This window comes from Calonectris borealis, chromosome 15, assembly GCF_964195595.1.
Source record: "Calonectris borealis chromosome 15, bCalBor7.hap1.2, whole genome shotgun sequence".
In the NCBI taxonomy this organism is placed as follows: domain Eukaryota; kingdom Metazoa; phylum Chordata; class Aves; order Procellariiformes; family Procellariidae; genus Calonectris; species Calonectris borealis.
Window position 1 is genome coordinate 17578351 of NC_134326.1, and position 18573 is coordinate 17596923.

At 41.8% G+C, this 18573-nt stretch overlaps 2 long non-coding RNA genes across 16 annotated transcripts; one reads left to right on the forward strand and one right to left on the reverse strand.

The window, feature by feature from the left end:
- Positions 1-970: 970 nt before the first annotated feature.
- Positions 971-6333, reverse strand: LOC142088781 (uncharacterized). The gene is made up of 3 exons (XR_012675992.1): positions 6212-6333; positions 5716-5829; positions 971-5339 (listed from the first exon to the last, which is right to left on the reverse strand). It is a non-coding gene; the product is annotated as an uncharacterized LOC142088781 (long non-coding RNA).
- LOC142088779 (uncharacterized) lies at positions 5764-18215 on the forward strand. 15 transcript variants are annotated; one of them, XR_012675984.1, is made up of 8 exons: positions 5764-5852; positions 6332-6532; positions 7037-7998; positions 8741-8979; positions 10106-10177; positions 11878-14548; positions 16798-16896; positions 18051-18215. It is a non-coding gene; the product is annotated as an uncharacterized LOC142088779 (long non-coding RNA). The 15 variants fall into 15 exon arrangements; XR_012675982.1 differs by lacking the exon at positions 5764-5852 and adding an exon at positions 5857-5932; XR_012675972.1 differs by lacking the exon at positions 5764-5852 and adding an exon at positions 5872-6015.
- Positions 18216-18573: the final 358 nt, after the last annotated feature.

Sequence of the window (18573 nt, forward strand, 5' to 3'; positions counted from 1 at the left end):
CTGCTGCAAACATCTGGAGCCATGTGGTCAGCTGTGTACAACCCAGGGACCATGCTGCTTTAAAGGAAATTTTTCTTTTCTATGGTTTATATAGGGTTTGCACTGAAGGAGAAACTATATTGCTTAGTGGGTTTTAGTGTGTATAAAAATAAGTCCTCAACAAAAACAAATGATAGAAATGGTTTTTAAAATGGATTAACTGATGGCCAGCTGATAGCACAGCTGACAAAAAATGGGGATTAGGTTGGTTTTAATAGGCACTGCTTTTTTGTGGACATTCAGGGCGTTGATTTTAAACTCTGACTTGTTTCTTATCTGTCATTTTATTAATTGCGTTCTGTTTGATGTGTAGGAGTTTCATCGCGGCTTCCATGTTAAAGTGATTCACATTTCGTTTACTGCACATTCCCATATGTCAGTATATATATATATGCAATACATGTGAGTATGCCAGCTCACACAAGCTGATGTTTAACCAATAAATTGAAGGCTATATATAACAGTGTTAATTATCTAGATCTGAACAGTGAAATTGAATATAAATTGAATGAAATTGCTTTATCCTTTCTCTCCACACAAGAAGAGAAAAGCTGGATAAAACATAATAGTTTGCACAATTGCACCTATGCTCATATAAGAGCATGCCTGCTCTGTGGTTAGTTTTCAATGGTAATACTCTGTTAAATTCTTCTTTTCTTAATGTTTGCTCTTTCTTCTGCCGAATAAATAAGACCATTATACCAATGACAGTCACTGTATTAATTTAATATTCTGAATATTAAGTCTCCAGTGACTCAATTCAGAACAAAAATTTTTCTTCCAAGTCAGCATTTCAAAAGCTGTTTTGATACATGCTGGATCTCAAATTTCAGTGTTATAAATGAAAGAAAATAATAAGATATATTGGAGAAAATGTTTTATTTCATTTTGGGTTAGCATTTGAATTTAAGTCTTCTTTTTGTTTCCAGTGTTTAAACCAAAATATCTATTTGGAAGATGGCACTTAAAAATCAATTTGTAATGAAAAGCACTTATTTAAGATTCCCATGGGAAATGAGAAATTCAGCTTGAATTTTTATTTCAGTGGGTGAGCACAGGGGCTTCTGCACATAACAAATGTGAGCCAGGTCCAGCCTCCGCAGAGGGGAAAGCACTCCAGTAAATCGTTTAGTCATTTGGAGGTGATGTGACAGCAAAACGGTCTTAATGATTTTCTTCAGTGACTCCGCTTAATCCATAATGGAATAGATTGGAGGAACCTGATCTCGGGCACATCTGGCTATTTAATGGACTGCAGCTAAATGACAGTGGTTGCGTCTTCTGCTGGGGTTCACCTCTCCAGCGCTGCTGGAGCGTGGGGGACGTGGGTGTGGGAGCACAGGCGGCAGCTCCCAATGCTGCTCCTCCACCTCGGGGGTGGAGGGGATGTCCTTCCACCCCCTTTGGGGGAAGGAGTGGATGTGGTCCAGCCCCGTGGTCAGGCTCTGTGGTTTGGGGCTTCCACTGAGAGTGTGATGTCCAGCGTGGTAGACACTTTGAGTGTTGGGGCACTACTCTACTTAAAAAACTGAGCTTTAAAGAACTCTACCAGACCAAAACCACCTTTGCCAAAAACATAGAATCATAGAATGGTTTGGGTTGGAAGGGACCTTAAAGATCATCTAGTTCCACCCCCCCTGCCATGGGCAGGGGTACCTTCCACTAGATCAGGTTGCCCGAAGCCTCATCCAACCTGGCCTTGAACATTTCCAGGGATGTGGCATCCACAACTTCTCTGGGAAACCTTCTCCAGCGTCTCACCACCCTCACCGTAAAATTCTTCCTAATATCTAATCTAAATCTACCCTTTTTCAGTTCAAAACTGTTACACCTCGACCTACATGTAAGGGAAGAGTTAATCATCAGTGATTATAAAAATTCAGGCTCTAAGTATTGTAGAGTTTTTTAAAACTTTATCTCTGAATTAATTTGAAAATGTGGGTCAAGTGCTAAAACCTCTTTTTAAACCCTAAATGCTTTCTAAAAGTTTTACCTGAAGATACTGCTCTGTTAGACTCCCAGAATGCACAGGAATAGCTGCATACAGGTAGGAATAAATGGCTGCCCATGCAACTTAGATTTCTGGTATAGCACTTACAAAACTAAAGCACCAGGATAACATTGCCTAAATAGTCTTATTTCTGTAGGTGTTTCATGATCAGTACCACATAATTTATTGTGGAATGAAACTTATGAAATTCAAAAGAAACATAATAGTATTTTCCAGATTTTTTTCAAAAATCTATAACATCCAGTATAAAATCATCATCTTTATCCAGTTGTGGATTCTGTAGCACAAATGTAACCTTTGATTAAATTCTATAAAGGCGATCAATAAATCTGCAAAAATCTATTATTTGCAATTAAATTCTGTAGAACTGTTCCATAAGTACACAAATTGTGAGCTCAAGAGATCAGCCTTTTGATGCATCATTTTTTGATGTGAATGCTCCTCCTAATAAAAAATGATGGCAAACAAAAATAGATTTTCTGTCATGGGTGGAATTGTTCTTTTTCTTAATGCACTCCAAATATTTCTGTAAAGCATCATCTGCTATTTAAATACATATTATAGAACAGCAATGAAAGTCGATACCTTTTGTCAATGAGTAAAATATTAAAACTAATGATCTGACTTGTTTCTCGTTTAGCTATTGATTCCGCCTCTCTCTTTTGTTTTGTTTTCCTGAAAAAACACAAAGTTAGGGATTCGGTTTTAGAATCAGATAGAACAGCCCAGGTTGGAAGGGACCTCAAAAGATCATCTGGTCCAACCTTTTGTGGGAAAGGGAGCCTAGATGAGATTATCTATCACCCTGTCCAGTCTCATCTTGAAAACCTCCAGCTGGGGACTCCACCATGTCACTGGGGAGGTTGTTCCAGTGACCGATTGTTCTCATGGCAAAAAAAATTCTTTCTTAAATTGAGATGAAATTTCTCCCAGTGCAACTTGTGCCCCTTGCCCCTTGTCTTCTCCATGTGGCCACATGGTTTTCTTTTCTAAAAACAAAATGGCAGGGGGTGAAATGTTTAAAAGCTGTTTCAGCTATCTCTTCTTGATCCAAGTAATTATTCTGGCTATTTTTCTGAGCCAAAAGCTAACAACAGAGTTTATTCTGGTCTGCTGTAAACAAAGCAGTGTGCTTCTATTTATCAAATTACTTTGCTTTTATCTGAAGGTCAGGATGAAAAACACTGACTGAGTACCTGAGATAAGTGGGAACTAACGCCAGTGCCCAGTGCTTCCCAGTACCCTGCCGGATACTCTGGTAGCTGCCCCGGCTTTCCTCTGTGGACTTTCTTCTCTCTCCATGGTGTGTTAGACGATGCACTTTTTGTTCAAATTGGATTTCTGATGAATATGTTTAGTTCAAAAAAAAGGTTATCTAGCTGTAGTTTTATATCTGGGTCTGCTGCTGTGCTGAGGCTGTGTGGCTGGGGAACGCAGCTCTTGCACATGGGGGTGGCTGGGTGTGCTCTCGTGGCCCCACGCTGAGACATGTTGTCTGTCCTCTTCCATTGGTGTAAGGACCTTACGCACACCCATCCCGTGGGATAAGGCTCGAGTCAGCGGGTGGGAGCATTGCACAAGCCTGAAGGTAACTAGTGTGGGTGCGGGCAGTGGGGAGCACCACCACGCCATGCCAACCCATGGCCATGGTGGGCACTGCCCCGCCGCGGCTGCTGCTGCTGCGCTTCCACTCTGCAGTCAGAGGGGTTTTATTCGATGGTTGCTCCCATTCTGATGAGTGAATTAAATTATTCTTAAATTGGCTTATGTGAATCGATCTGTTCAATATAGTGCTGGAAAGGTAGGGGCTTCTACTTATTTTATTTACATTGATGTTGCTTTTAGTGGGAAAATAGTAGTTTTGCTGTATAGATTTTAATTAAGACTGAAAACAGTCTTTCAAAGATATAACTAAGATTGGAAGGAAAAATTCATTTTTGTGTGAGTCTGAACTGTTTCAGTAATTCAGATGATTAAAAATTGAACTGGAGATGGAAGATACTAGATTAAATAAATGACAGAGTATTTTAAGTTATAGTTAGTGCTGTTGCGAGTAAATTAAATAAGTGGCTGGCACAGGAGCAAAAGGGAGAGAAGCGATGTTGCACCTTCAGTCCTGCTTTCTGAAGGCTGACCTGTACATTTCAACATTAAATGGCTTAACCTGACGCGCTGTTTGAAATGTTTCTGAATTATAATCGGTGCTGCTCAGGGAACCCACATTCCAATGGTAATAAGCTGTTACCTGTTGCCCTCAATTATTCTTAGGTTACCGAGTACAGTTCAACAGTCTGAAAATGTAGTCAGCTGCAAAGAAGGAGGGGGAAAAACCCAAAGTCCACGAAGGGCAAAAAGAAGTTTAAAAGGTTTAAATGGGCTGAGCGGCACCACGGGCAGCGTCTCTCTCATCACTGGTGCTGCTGCTGCCGTGGGACACAAAGGACGTTCTCACTGCAGAAACGAGGATGGCAATCCTCTACAATGCTTATAGAGATAGCTTTACAGAGGAAGGCCCTCTGTGCCTCGGGGAAGGTGCGTGAGTCTTCTGAAGGCAGTGCTGGGAAAAACAGACTTGTAAACGTCTGACATAAACGTGCCTTTCTAATAAGTATTGAAATACACCCTTCCCAGAATTTGGGAGTATTAGATCTGGCACTGGTTCAAGTCTCTCTCTCATGAAGTGATTGATTTCTTTATTTCTGTTCTCTCCTGCCAGCCCCTGGGAACGTGATTGAGTTAAATCTAGAGAACCTTAAAAGCGCAGTGAATTTATCAGGGAATGGAATGAGGGTACTTGGGTGGAGGCAGAGCAGGGAGGCGTCTCAAGTTGTGCATTTGCCCAAGTCCTGCAGAACAAAGTAATCTGGAAAGTCTAAGTTCATCTGCTCATTTGAAAGAGGGTGGGTTGGGGAGGTTGGGATATGAGAGATGGAGTTATTCACCCAAGGGGATTTATGCAGGGATATCTCCATGCTATAAAACGTCAATGCTTGGTGTCTGGTGATCAGTTGGGTCTCCTGTGGCATCAGTCAGTTCCTGCCGCTGAACTTCAGAAACCCACTTTCTGTTTTTATGAAAAAAGGTGGTGTAGAGTCCAAACCATCACAGGAGGAACGCAGCGTGTCTGCTGTGTCTGGCAGGGTAGTTTCGTATCCTCAAACTGGACGATATCGTACATAACCGTCTGTATTTCTTGTTCATTCTTTCCTTCTTAGACCATTGTGCTCAGGCTGACCAGTAGAAAGCTGCCCTTTGCTGAATGCTGGGGCAGAAAGATGAAGATCTGATGCTGAGGATAAAAAAAAAAAAAATCAAGATGTGCAGGTGACGCAGTGTCAGTTGGCATTTACCACATAGTTTCTGTATTTCGGTTACAGAATTCAAAATTTAAATTGCTCTTGTAGTAAGCACAGTATCGCAATAGAAGGAAATGAGGACAAGTGACAATAGGCAGTATTTTTTCACTTGTGCCAAGAATCTAAATGTAAAAAGCAGGTGCCACAACAGCGGCTGTGCAAGGAGGATGAGTTGCAGTTGGCAAAGCACAAAATTCCTCAGAAGCAGAAAAGAATCACAAGCATCCAAAATGCCACCGGGGAAAGCTGGAAGAGCATTGTTTTCTTTCAGATCAAGACAATTTTACCAGCATTTTTCAAATAACTCACATGTTGGATTTTTGTTCATCCTTGTTTTTCTCAGGAAAGGACAAGCTGCCACCCAGCACTATCTGCTCTGGCGCAGGGAGCATTATCTTGCTTTGCAGCCTGCACGGCATGTTCCTGGAGCAGATAAATTAAAGAGGGTTAGTGACTCTCTGTTATTTACATATGTAATATTTTCGTTTCCTTTACGCATTCTTTGTCACAAGATTTAACCATCTCGGTAATTGCAGATGATGGCTGTTGGCTGATGTAGGTGTCCAGAGCCGTAACTGACTGCTGGGAAGTGCAAGAAATAAGTAAATGGTCAGTAATTCAGCACAAAAACATCTCCTCATGGGCACCATGCAAATAAGTTCTTAAGCTTATAGAATTTGGAAAAACTGCACTAAACTCAGTTAAAATGATGGTTATCTAACCAAAAAGTTATTAGCAATCTTTTTTTTTTTTGTGTATTTTACCAGAAGTTTTATTCTTTTATAAACTGGGATTGGTTTTATACCTCACAGAACTATAAATGGTTTTTGGTTGATTTTCATTATTATTTGGGTCAAGTCTTTCAGTCACGTAAAACTGTTGAGAAGCACAAGATGTGATTTTTGATTAACCATTTTCTTTCTAGGACAGACGGTGCCTCAGATCGCAGCAGCCTGCCAGTACCCGTCCCCAGGAGCTCTCTGCCGTCCTGGACTTTCTCCAGAAGCGTGGAAACAAGTTCAGCCAGACATTACTGAGAAGCAGTCCAGAAATATCCTATGGACAGAAGGGATGAGGGCAAGGTTACCGTTTGGGGGGGTTGGACTCATTCCCATCTGCTGTCAAGGTAAACCATCTCCTAACCTTGCAGAAATAGTGTGTAAAGTGAGGGAGTTACAGTTTAGCAGGAAACTGTATGGTGCATAGAAGAAAAATAGCTTTTAATTTTATACTCAGTTTTAATTGATCACTTCAGCTAATCTCTTTTATGTGATATCTACCTGATGACTGTTTTAGCCTGTTTTTTTTTTTTTAATGAGGAGTTGAGCATTGTGTAAGATCTTTTACAAATATAATTAAGGAAATGCACAAAATCAAGATGACTATCTAATGCTGCACTGCTCAGCTGGTAGAACAGGAGAAAGAATAAATGTTAAATGTAATTTAATGCATTTAACAACAAAATGTTAAATACAATTTCAGTATGGCACAACAAAATTTTAAATGCGATTTCAGTACATGGCAACCCAATACATCAAGAAATTTTGCTTGCTTCTGGCCAGGAAAATGTTCTATTCATGTTGCCTGGAAAAAATAATTACACTGCTCATGTTTGTTTACACGTTTACAGCTTGCTAGAAAAAGGCTGATTTTCCACCATTCACTTACACAGTTCTTTGAAGAATTCCTGCTATTTCAGTATCAGCAATACTGTACCTGTTGGGGGCTCTCGTAACCAGGCAAGAGCACAACCCGAATGATGCAAGACCAAAATATTTCTCCTTCCCAGACACATCCGATGACCACCTATACTAATGAGAAAAAATGTATTAAACACATAAACACTTGAATCAAGATCCTTCTTATTCTTCTCTTGTAAATGAGGTTGTAGAAGAACGGATTTTTTCAGTTTGGGGCACAGTTGCCAGCAGGTTGCAGCCCTGTTTCCCGGCAGACGCGAGGCTGGCGTGGTGCCCTCGGGCACCGAGCACTGTGCCGGCCAGCCCACCCGCTCGCCCACCAGCCCACTCACCGAGCAGCCCACTCTCTGAGCAGCTGTGGAGCAGGGAAGACTGAACACAGGTTTTAAACCTTCGGTGCGAGTTCCACATGCAGGATCCTCTCTGCAGCACTGCGAGGAAGGACAGGGAGCCCATCAGCATCGCTGCTCCTCTCGAAGGGCAGCGCGTGATCCGCGCTCTGCCTTCAGGATTAAACAAGCCGAGTGAGGTGAGGACCTTCCTGAAAACCGCTCCCCAAGTCACAGGCAGAATCCTGAGCAAGGCAGAAAACATTCACATTCTTCCCTGTGAACACTGCTCTGAAAACATCCAAGCAAGGAAATGCAAATGAGAATTTAGCCCTCCCACATTCTAAAATAATTTAAGAAACCTTAAAAAATTAAATTGCTGTCAATCCTGGATGAAAGGAAAGATAACAGATGAAAGTTTCTCCTAATCAGTTTATTCTCCCAGGAAAAAGCAGAAAAAAGAGAAGAGTTTTTCCTGTACCAGTGGAGCTATTCTTTCTTACTTCAACGTAAAAACAAATAAAGCATCTGGAATTACAGTGAAACTTATTATAAAAAGCTCAGTTAAGTGTTCCAAAAAATTTCTAAACCAAGAGTTTCAAAACAATAAATACCCTTGCTGACTAAAGAGAATAGATCAGAACATTTTGAGTTTTAAAAAAAGTGTATCATATGTTGGGGAAGAAGGATGATACTGTGTCATCACACTTCTGGTATAGGAATGTTTTATCTGTAAGAATGTATCAATGGTCCTATAAAAAACCCCACCTGTAAGTGTAGAGTATATATTCCCAAAGCATCTACAAATACACAGGCTGTACCTCGGTGTCTGCAGACTAGCAATAAAGAGGTAGTTATACAGTTATATAAATTTAAACTGCTTTTATAAAGACAGATTAGAATTGAAATAGGAAGGAAAAAGACCATCATGATTAATATAAAATAAGTGGAAGAGAATAGCCCCAGAATCGCAAAAGCGCTGGAGTGGGACGCAAAACGGGAGGTGGGGTAACACCATCTCTTGCAGAAGTTAGAAGCAGAGTGGGATGTGGGAATTTCCCCTTCAGTGGAAAAATCAATAGGAAGAGCCAGAAGGAATGGAATTATTGGATTACAGCATCAAAAGCACTTAAATTTTCCATTCTCAGTCTGTATTTGATGGATTTCTAGTGAGTGCGTCCCTTTAGCTTCTGCAGCACTGATATTTTCATTTCTCTAATCTTCAGGGTTGTTTTCCAGGTGATCCGAAATAAAACAGCAATGACAATTAATACATAGTTTATCTATAACATTTTTCCTGGTTAGCTTTCAGAGCAGTTATGAAGTTACACCATTTCTGCAAGAAGGAGAACTGAAGTGGATGCTGAAAGACCAGGATCAGAGACAGGACCCAGGCTGGGCTCAAGCCCAGTTCGGTTTCTGTTCCCTCCAAGGAGTTATTGAGTAACACCCTTGCAGTAAGTCTGTAAATAACTCGATGTCAACGCACCAGCTTTTCCCGTCTCCTGCTCAAGTCGCTGCACCCATGAAGAGCCGTTCATCTGGTAAGTGCTGCTTAGGAGTTGATGGATCTCTTAATATTTCACAGGCATGTCCTTTAGGCACCTGATTTCATTTCCCTCATACAGTAAATCTGGTTTGTCCTTCCTGAACTGCGGGCAAGTGCAATCACTTGTCTGTTTGTCTCACCTTGGGAGTTGCCTTGCTCATTAAACGCATGTATTTGTTATGGCTGCATATGAGCTCCCGGACGTGACTGCAGATGTGCAGACCTGCGGGCACGATCTTCAAAGCAGCCGCATGTGTCCTGGTCCGGCCCGCAGCAGGGCGGGAGCTGCTGGAGCTGGCGGGCGTTGGGAGGAGGGCGTTGTTCAAAGCCATCCCAGCACATCTGCAGCATGCTTCTGGGCTGGGGCACGGTATCCATAGTGAGGGAAATAATTTTCTTTTACCTTTTAAGCAAACAGATCTCAGTTATTGCCATCTTAACCTGGCAGCAATTGTTCTGACTGTCTGTCACCTGGAGGGTTTGCAAACGCATCTTCGGATTTTTTGTTGAGGTCAATGATTTTGTAGTTTGTGCCTCTCCCTGTACCTCCCATATCTGACCTTATCCTGACCTACGTGAAACCTGTGCTCCTGAGTCTCAGCCAAAACCAGACCCAGCCTTTCAAAATCTTCAGGAGAAATCTCTGTCGCAGTTGTTTTTCCTTTCTGCACGGCTCTGTCCTTACCACTCAGGGGTTGTAATTAATTCTGCGGTGCCAGGCTCTGGTCAGCTTGGAAGCAGACTAAGATGAGCCTCCTTTCAGACCTCATCCTACTCTGCTTCTAATTATAGGGGGCTTTATGGTACATGGTTTTTTACAAACATACAATAATGTTGTGACCAACACTCTCTTCAGAGAGTTGCTGCTGGCTGGCTGTCTTAAAACCTGTTTTCCTTTCTGTCAAGGCAGGGTTGTGATGAAAACCTTTCTTTTGGGTCTGGCAGTCATGCTCTGGTGAGTTCAGCGCTCTGCGCTGGCTGCACTGAATTTCTTCTCCTGTAAAGCTCAAACAAGCCTTTTCAGTGAACATTTAAATTTCCACAGCAGCATTAAGAATCAAAGCTTCTGCTCTAGTTTTGCATTTCTAGAACATTATTTATTATCTTTTCCACATATCTAGGAAAAACCATCGATTTGCAATTAAAAAAAAATCCTCCAGAATACCAGCAAAACCAAAGAATGATTTCACAGGGTACGTGTATTGGAAGGGAATATCGGTGCTGAGGGAAAGGTTGGGATAGCATCTATCAAAAAGAAAACTTGTTCTTGTGCATGTACCCAGTAGTTACGTATTGTCTTCCATATCCTGTTCATTTTCACTGTGAAGTTCGCAAAGCAGTATGTAGACCTTATGTATGTCCTTTAATGTCAGCAAAAATTCTTAAAACCTAGGTGGAATGTAGGAGAATGTGGATCAGTGGAAGGCTAACCAGCAATGGTGTGTGCAGGGCTGAGCTTATGGATTTGGAGGCATGCTTCTTGTTAATGACTCGATTAACTGAAGCCACTCGCTGGGAAGGGGAGAGCTGCTAGCGCAAGGCAAGAGGGATGGTCTGTTCCAATGAAAAGTCACGAAAATGTTCAATAGAGCTTCATGATGACAAAGTGTCCTAGTTTCAGCTGGGATAGAGTTAGTTTTCTTCCTAGTAGTTGGTATAGTGCGGTGTTTTGGATTTAGTATGAGAATAATGTTGATAACACACTGATGGTTTAGTTGTTGCTAAATATTTTTTACATTAGTCAAGGTCTTTTCAACTTCCCATGCTCTGTCAGGGGCACAAGACGCTGGGAGGGAGCACAGCCAGGACAGCTGACCCAACTGACCAAAGGGATATCCCATACCATATGACGTCATGCTTAGCATATAAAGTTGGGGGAAGAAGAAGGAGGGGGGGACGTTCAGAGTGATGGCGTTTGTCTTCCCAAGTCACCGTTACGCATGATGGAGCCCTGCTGTCCTGGAGATGGTTGAACACCTGCCTGCCGATGGGAAGTAGTGAGTGAATTCCTTGTTTTGTTTTGCTTGCGCGTGCGCGGCTTTTGCTTTCCCTATTAAACTGTCTTTATCTCAACCCAGGAGTTTTCTCACTTTTACGCTTCCGATTCTCTCCCCCATCCCACCGGGGAGGAGTGAGCGAGCGGCTGGGTGGGGCTTAATTGCCAGCTGGGGTTAAACCATGACACAAAGCAATGACCCTCCTCCCCTTTTTTCCATCTTAAGTTTAACGCAGCTTTTCACATTTCACACAAGGATATTAAGAAACAAATTAGCCTAGAAACTTCAATTAGTCGTAATCCCAACGAGGCCCCTGGGAAGGGATAACCAAGCAAACAAACTTCCTAACATTTCCCCAGCCAGGCCAACTGGCAGGATGGTGCTCTCCAGAAAATTAATCAAATCAGTTGCCCAGAGAAAATTGCCCAAGACGACTTTCTCAGCATTTACAGGAACTTCTGCCATATGTTAATGCTATTCATGCAGTGTAGGTGAGTGGAAAACTATAAATCATACAAATAACATAGTGGGTTTATATTGTCCTGCTAAAGATCTTATGTGCCTTCTAGACAAAGTGGAGCTTCAGCAGCTATGCAGCTATTTCAGATAATCAGTGCAAAAGCAGGACTTTGGCATTTTGCTGCACAATTGATCCGTATGCTCTGGAGGTTTTCAGTCTCACTCCAAAATTTCTTATGTGAGATTATTTAAGATCATAAGCCAACCTAATGGGCTTTGGCATATTTTATGTATCAGTTCTCCTGCTCCAAACAGGGTGGAGCTAGACAAAATTACAAATTATTGTCTGCATTTGCCTTTTATAGCAGAAGATTATGCATACGTAGCTTAGGACCGTAATAAAACCGTAATAAATAAAATACAATCCCCTTTCTGAGAACCCTTTTCCAGACATGTCTCCAGTGCACAAACCCTGTGGGACGAGGACACCTGTGACTACCTTCGGCTGTGACAGTAGTGCTCACCTTTCAATGTGTGACCCGTACGGAAGTGGAGTGCTGTGAGTGTAACATAGCTGATAAGGTTTACTCATGTACTTTACTGTTTGTGAGTTTTTCTGGCAATTACTGGAGTGAGATAAAAGTGTTCCAGGAAGAGAGGAGCAGGAGAAAAAAAAAAACCCTCCAAATATGCAGAGGAGTATCTTAGTTTTACAGATGCACATGCATTGATCAAAATGCCACCTGCACACCCTGGCTGGTACTCTGAATTATACAGTTTCCCTGAGCTTACAGGATGCATAAAATATATGTTTAATGAAGCACTCACCAGTTTGTAGATCCAGAGGCTTAAGAAGTGGAGTATAGGATATATATGCCCAATGCCTGTTCACAACAGATAATTTGAGAGCAAAAGAGGAAAAGGGATCCATCTCATCATAGTAACTATCTTTAATTATTATGACTTAGTAGATGGAGACCCAAAATGTTCAAAATAAGTTCAGATGCTATCTGGCATCTTTCGGGGACATGCAGGTCCTTGTAGCATATTTAGTAAAGCTGGCATGCTACGTAAAGGTGAATCATTTAGCAGCGTAAGCCAAGGTCCTAACCTACATATCGAGATGTAAGAGGAGGTGCTGGGGCGGCCCCTCACCAGTGCAGAAGGCGGCTGAGCCGTGGCCACAGCCATACAGAGGTGACTGTGGAGGGACATAACAGCCACCAAATATTGCTGTAACATGGAACCTGGTCAAGACTTTTTGCAAAACACTTGTCTGAAGTTAGCTTGGGTACCCACTCACTGGTTGACGTTCAGGTGCTGAACTGAGAAGTCATGGGCCATATCACCTTTAGGGGTGCCTGCATCTCTGCATTGACTTCACAGGGGTCAGAGGATGGCTGCACTTCTCACTTAGATGTCCTAGGCAGGATGAGGCCAACCCTAAGTCTGTCTGTGCAACTCAATGTCTGGCTGGGGTCCTCACACACCGGAGGGTTGAGAGGGCGATAACCATGGGCAGTTCAGCTCTGTCCTCTCTCTTCAGCCCTTTCCATGCAGTTCGGGATCCCAGGATCCCTCCAAATTTGGAAAGAATTTGATATAAAAGTGCATCTTTCAATTGCAGAGCTCCTCTTGATACAGCCTGATGCTGTGATCCTAGAGGCAGTCTGAGGCAGGGAGAAGCAGGCAGAATGTGTTATCCTCCCCACCCAGAGCTCTGCCCATCTGTCCTCCAGCGCCCACGTCTGCTTGTGATAGGGATGGACTACACATTCGTGAAACATTTTGGTTCAATTTGAATTTATTTTCTGTAATCGTTAACAACAATTTCTAATCGGAATGACATCTGCTGATGGATGATAATAGTCCCCCAGAATTGAAATGGATACTTACTGAAATCTTTAGTTCAATCCTTATTAAAATGTCAGTGACTGCTAGTTTTAAATACACATTTTTAATCGTGAAAATTGTTATATGAATTACAATCAAGTCCTAATACGGCCAACTTAGAACAAAATATATTGGAAAATACATTTCAAGCTATTGCTTGGACTGCAGCCTAATACATCTTAACTGTAATAATTGCTTTCTCTGAATAGATTTGGTCACACAAGAAACACACTACTAAATTTTAGGAGGGAAAAAATGGAAATAAAGAACAGGCTTCTTTTCACACTATTTTTGTTTCAGTGTGCATCAAATCCCGTTTTTATAACTTATTAATGATAAATTGATCTCAAGAGATATTAACTCTGTATTTACACAGTGTTTAGACATGCTGGGGGCTGTTTTAAATGTACCAGCTGCTCAGAGCTGATTTAAGTACACAGATGTTCTTATTAGCATAACATTCAAATTCGATGCCCTTCTTATCAGCATCCTCCAAATGCACAAAAACAACAGCACCAGCAGCACAGGAGATTCATGCAGGAAAAGCCCCTTCTCCCCCTGGGACCTCCCTACGGGCTGAACTTGCAGCAAAGTGCAGCCTGATCACCCCATCGTACCCCTCTGGGTCCTCTCTCGTGTGTAGGTCACCCCTGGTGACAACAGGTGTGATCCCAGCATGGGTGGTGGAGAGATGGGGCTTCTTGCAGACGATACGGTGAAGCTACGTAGGCTCAAGGCTGAATAGCCCTTGGGTTACATGTAAACAACTAAAAATGGAGATGACCCTCTGCTTGGTTTTGTTTTGGTGCACTTTGTTGTGTTTGCGCGGTTATTGCTGCTGTGCTTTCCTCTGCGGTGATTTTTTTTCAGCTCTGCTCTTGCCCAGGCTTTGTATTTTGGAGGCATGAGCTGTAATGGGAAGTAATGTTAGTGGTCTTTGAACCAAAGGAACTGCAGATAATGACAGCAAATTGGTGTCTGGCTCTGTGAATTGAATGTTACAGAAATGGGCCTGAATCACAGTTCAGGACTGGAGTACTAGAGGAGTGAAAAGGTCAAATCCAAACCCGGAGTGACTCTTTTCTGGCATGTTTTAATGTTGCAGGGAGGTCGATCCACCTCTTAGTGGACAAAGCAGCAGAAGCATCATTACGGCTTTTCTGAATCATCTTGGACTTCTGTCAGGCTTTCACAGTAATCTTCAAAGTTAAAAAAGTTCGTTTAAGTTTTCTTTTCTTATTGGGTATGTCTATACTTTCTATTGCTAATCACGATAAAAATTACACCAATTATGACATACTTATAAAGCAAATGTTATCACAGGGGATATAAAGCCCTTTTACAAAGGGGCTGTTTTCTCCCTTTAGCAGAGGTATGAGAATAACCTTTAGCTCCTCATTTTCAGTTTTCCATTTCAAGTCCTACATTGTTTCCCAGAGAAAAAAAATGTATTTTGATTATTTCAGTCTACCCATGAATGGGAATTTTATGAAAATTTCATGAGGAAATCTCCATTCATTTCAGCTCAGCCTCCTAAACCCACCACACTTCCATAGTATGAATAAACACCTGGACTTCTGAATATTTTAGGCCAATATCCTTTTTTTTTCTTTTTTTAATTTGACCTTCCACTATTCTTTATGGCTGTTAAGCAGCTTTGGTCCCCAACCATTTTCTCACTGGGATGTTTTATGTATATAATTTTCCACATATGTATTTTTGTTCTTCATTTTTCCTTGCAGCAAATTTGAGCAATACCTCATAGCATTTGACGCCTGTATTTTAATACCTTGTGGTTTTAGACTATGATTTCAATAAGTAGAAGCTTTACTCAGGAGATCAGGACCATATGAGGAGCACAGAAAGCTCCTTGCTCCCCCGTAAGAAACATCCAGCTACCCAGTAGAAATATAAAGTAATGACAGCAACAGAACTGGAAACAACTTCAAAGTCAAACTGATATCTTGTGAAAGATGAGGAAAATATTACAAAGAAAATATCAAAGGCTCAAGAAGGATTTTCCTAGGCACTTTGTTACAGAAGTCTTTACCACCCCCTGCAGAGGCAATCAAGACTAATGGGAACATTAGTACAGCCGAGGACTACATATCAAAAGAGTCCCTGGAGCAAATAACACCCAGTAACTAGAGCATCACTGGCACCATACTCCAAACCACCCCCCTCTGTCACAGAAATGAGTAAAAGGGTCGTAAACAGCAGAGAGAAAATTTTTGCCTTGTGACTGCAAATAAGCACCCAGCAGAGCTGTTAAAAGTTGCTTGCTGAAGAGAAAAATATGATTCTTCCAGTTTTATGGGCCATGTTCAGATAGCTCTTACTCCTATACCATAAATCCAATTTTCACATAGATTAAACGGAAAGCCATCACAGGCTCTGCTGAATAATGCACTGGATTGTCATGCCTCTGCTGCGTGATGTGCACCGAATCAATCCTCTTCCACGCTCATGTATGGCTTTGCAGTGCAGTGGCATCCACGGCTGCAGTGGTTGCCAGCAATACTGCAACGGTTGCCACCTTGGATGCTTGGTTTTATAGCAATACTTCCCGCTCTAGGCATGAGAAAAACCACAAATACCATCATAGATGTTCATGTGGGGTCTCGGTTCTTGCATAAACACTTAGATTATTTCTGTAAATTTTTAAATTAAACTTAATTTAAAAAAAAAAAAGGTTATGATAAAGTTTAAGCTAAAAATACACAGCCAGAGGTGGCTTGAGCAATATCTGATTCCCCTGGAAGAATGCTCATAGACGTAGCTGCAATGGGCTGTGGTCACCGCAGTGTCCAAGGGCATGTGAGGAGGAAAGCAGATAATGCAGAATGCATCTCGCAAGTGTGGCATTTCTCATCAATTTAGAGAGTGTGTCTTTGTGCACTGATGGCAGAAGCTCGCAAAATGCTCGAGTTCAACAGTTGTGGCAAAGCTGGAGATCCTCCCAGGAGTTGATGGCTACACTTGTGGGGAACTGTTGCTTTGTAAAAAGTGTTTTTTCCAAGTGTAGCGTTAAACACTGGTTCTCTTCTCAAAAATCACAATGTCCTGATTGGTCTCTCAAGTACTCTGATGTTTGCTGATATCTCCATAAGTGTGAATAACAGAGCTTGAATCTTACTGATTTGCAAGAACTTAGGAATATTATGAATATGAAGTATGTTGTACAGTGGTGCCATATAAAGCATGCTGTGTGCCATGATTAATGCTAAATGAAAAGAAATGCCACTGACTGTTTATGTGTTTCAAATAAACAATCCGAGTCAGCTGATGCAGCAGAGGTACTCTGAAGTTGTTCCTTGCAATGTTTAGATGAAAGGAAAAGATCAAATCTCTAACCAAATACTGCCCGATATACGTAAGATATTGCATCATGCATGGGACAGCACCTCAGTCGCTTACATATCAACGTTTGTATATTTTTCTTTATTTTGTTTTTATCCTTCAAGTCTTTAAGGGTATTTGAGAAATGTGGCAGGCTTTCCATGTGTGCATCCACTGATGACCAACTTGAGACACTTCTCTGAAGGCATGGTCCTGCTCTCATGGTAATCAGTGTAAATTTAATCCTCCCCTGGTTCAACAGAAACAGAGTTGGATTTGTTTGTTATTCGGCATTCCTGGCACTATTTGCTTCTGGTTTGCACGCTTGCATTTCTGTAAATGATGATAATTTTGTACCAAAACCAATGTTTTGCTGGGTGCAAGTACACTAGGGAGTATTCGCCTGTATGCTTGTTTCATCATTTAAACTGCTTTAAGGGAGGGCTTAAAAAAAGTCATCTCCATTTTTGTTATTCACATCTACATGTTGAAATTGATCTTCTCATACTAATGTGAAGAACAAAATCCCAGGCATGTTAAAATCACTGGGTTTGGGGGGTTTCCTTGGACTTCACATGAACCAGGCTTTCATCCAGGACTGCTGTACCCTTGTTCTTAAGCCATTTCTACCAGTCGGTGTCTTTGAGGGAGTGATACCTGGCTTAAACTTCTGAAAATGCAACCAGGCTGACTCAGGGCAAGCCACCTTCTGCTAGAAAGCTTTGCAGAGAGATCTGTTTAGATGCCTGCTGTTCTGTGCCCTCCAGTTCAGCGCTGAATACTAAACATGTTTTGTTAAAATGAGAGTGAGCTTGAATGCTTTAGACTTGAATCTTATGTGAAAATGGGTAGCTAAAAATAAACCCATAGAGATTCCTGGAAGCAACATTGGGATGTGGGTGGGAGAGATGGGCAAGACGTTTTTGAGATGTCAACTCTTCTCACTCAGTGGGGTTGAAAAATTTAAATTCTAAAAATTTTCCTGAAACAGTATTCAGCATTATGAATTTGAGTTTTCGATCAGAGCATCACATTCAGATGTTATCACACTGTAATTTTGTCTGGGTTTGTCCTTGGAACTTTTTTAAACCAGAAGTGAGCAACAATTTCTAAAATGTAAAGTCACTTCAAATCAGAAAATATTTTTTCCAAAAAATTAGAGATGCGCGAGGCTTGTCAAAGCTAAACCTTCACCACACTAGTCACAGCCTACCGAGCGGATGTTGCCCAATAATAAAATGGTTTTTTTGCAAAAGTGAGTGGTGACCTGAGAGCGAGCAAGCTGGTACTCAGTGCCCCACATTTCCCAGCATTTACTTAATCCCCAAGGGAGCACCTGCAGCATAACCCACAGATTACTCTAACGTCCCTGTTCCAGGTAAAGGCCGGTTCTACAGGAGAACATTTGCCAGACACAAATGACTGTGTCAATGGAACAAGCACTTTGACAAGTTCTTCGTGTCCTCGTTTCACACGCGTGGGGTGCCTGGCGGGCATGGGCGGCCTGTGGCTCTGGACGTACTCATCTATATGATTTTATTCAGGTAACAATTTCAGCTGGATGTTGACAACTGGAATAAAATTTGTGTGGGGACACTTGCAAAAGGCCGTGTTTTATCACGGTGGCACAGACGAGGCACAGTGCTTCTATAAATGTTTTATGCTGTCTAGATTGCAATTCAGTATAGAGACTAAAAAAAAAGTGCAGTAGTAAAACCTACTGTGGTCGTGCCGCAGTTCTCCTCGCCTGCTTCTGTGCTCACTCGATTTCTTCTCTTTCCCTCCAGTCCCAGAGCTGTCACCAGCCCATTTCTCTCCGGAGCAGATTTAACTCTGTTTCTGTCTGTCTGTCATCTTCTCTCCCTCACTATTAGGACCTCAGCTGCTTCCCTGCTAATTGC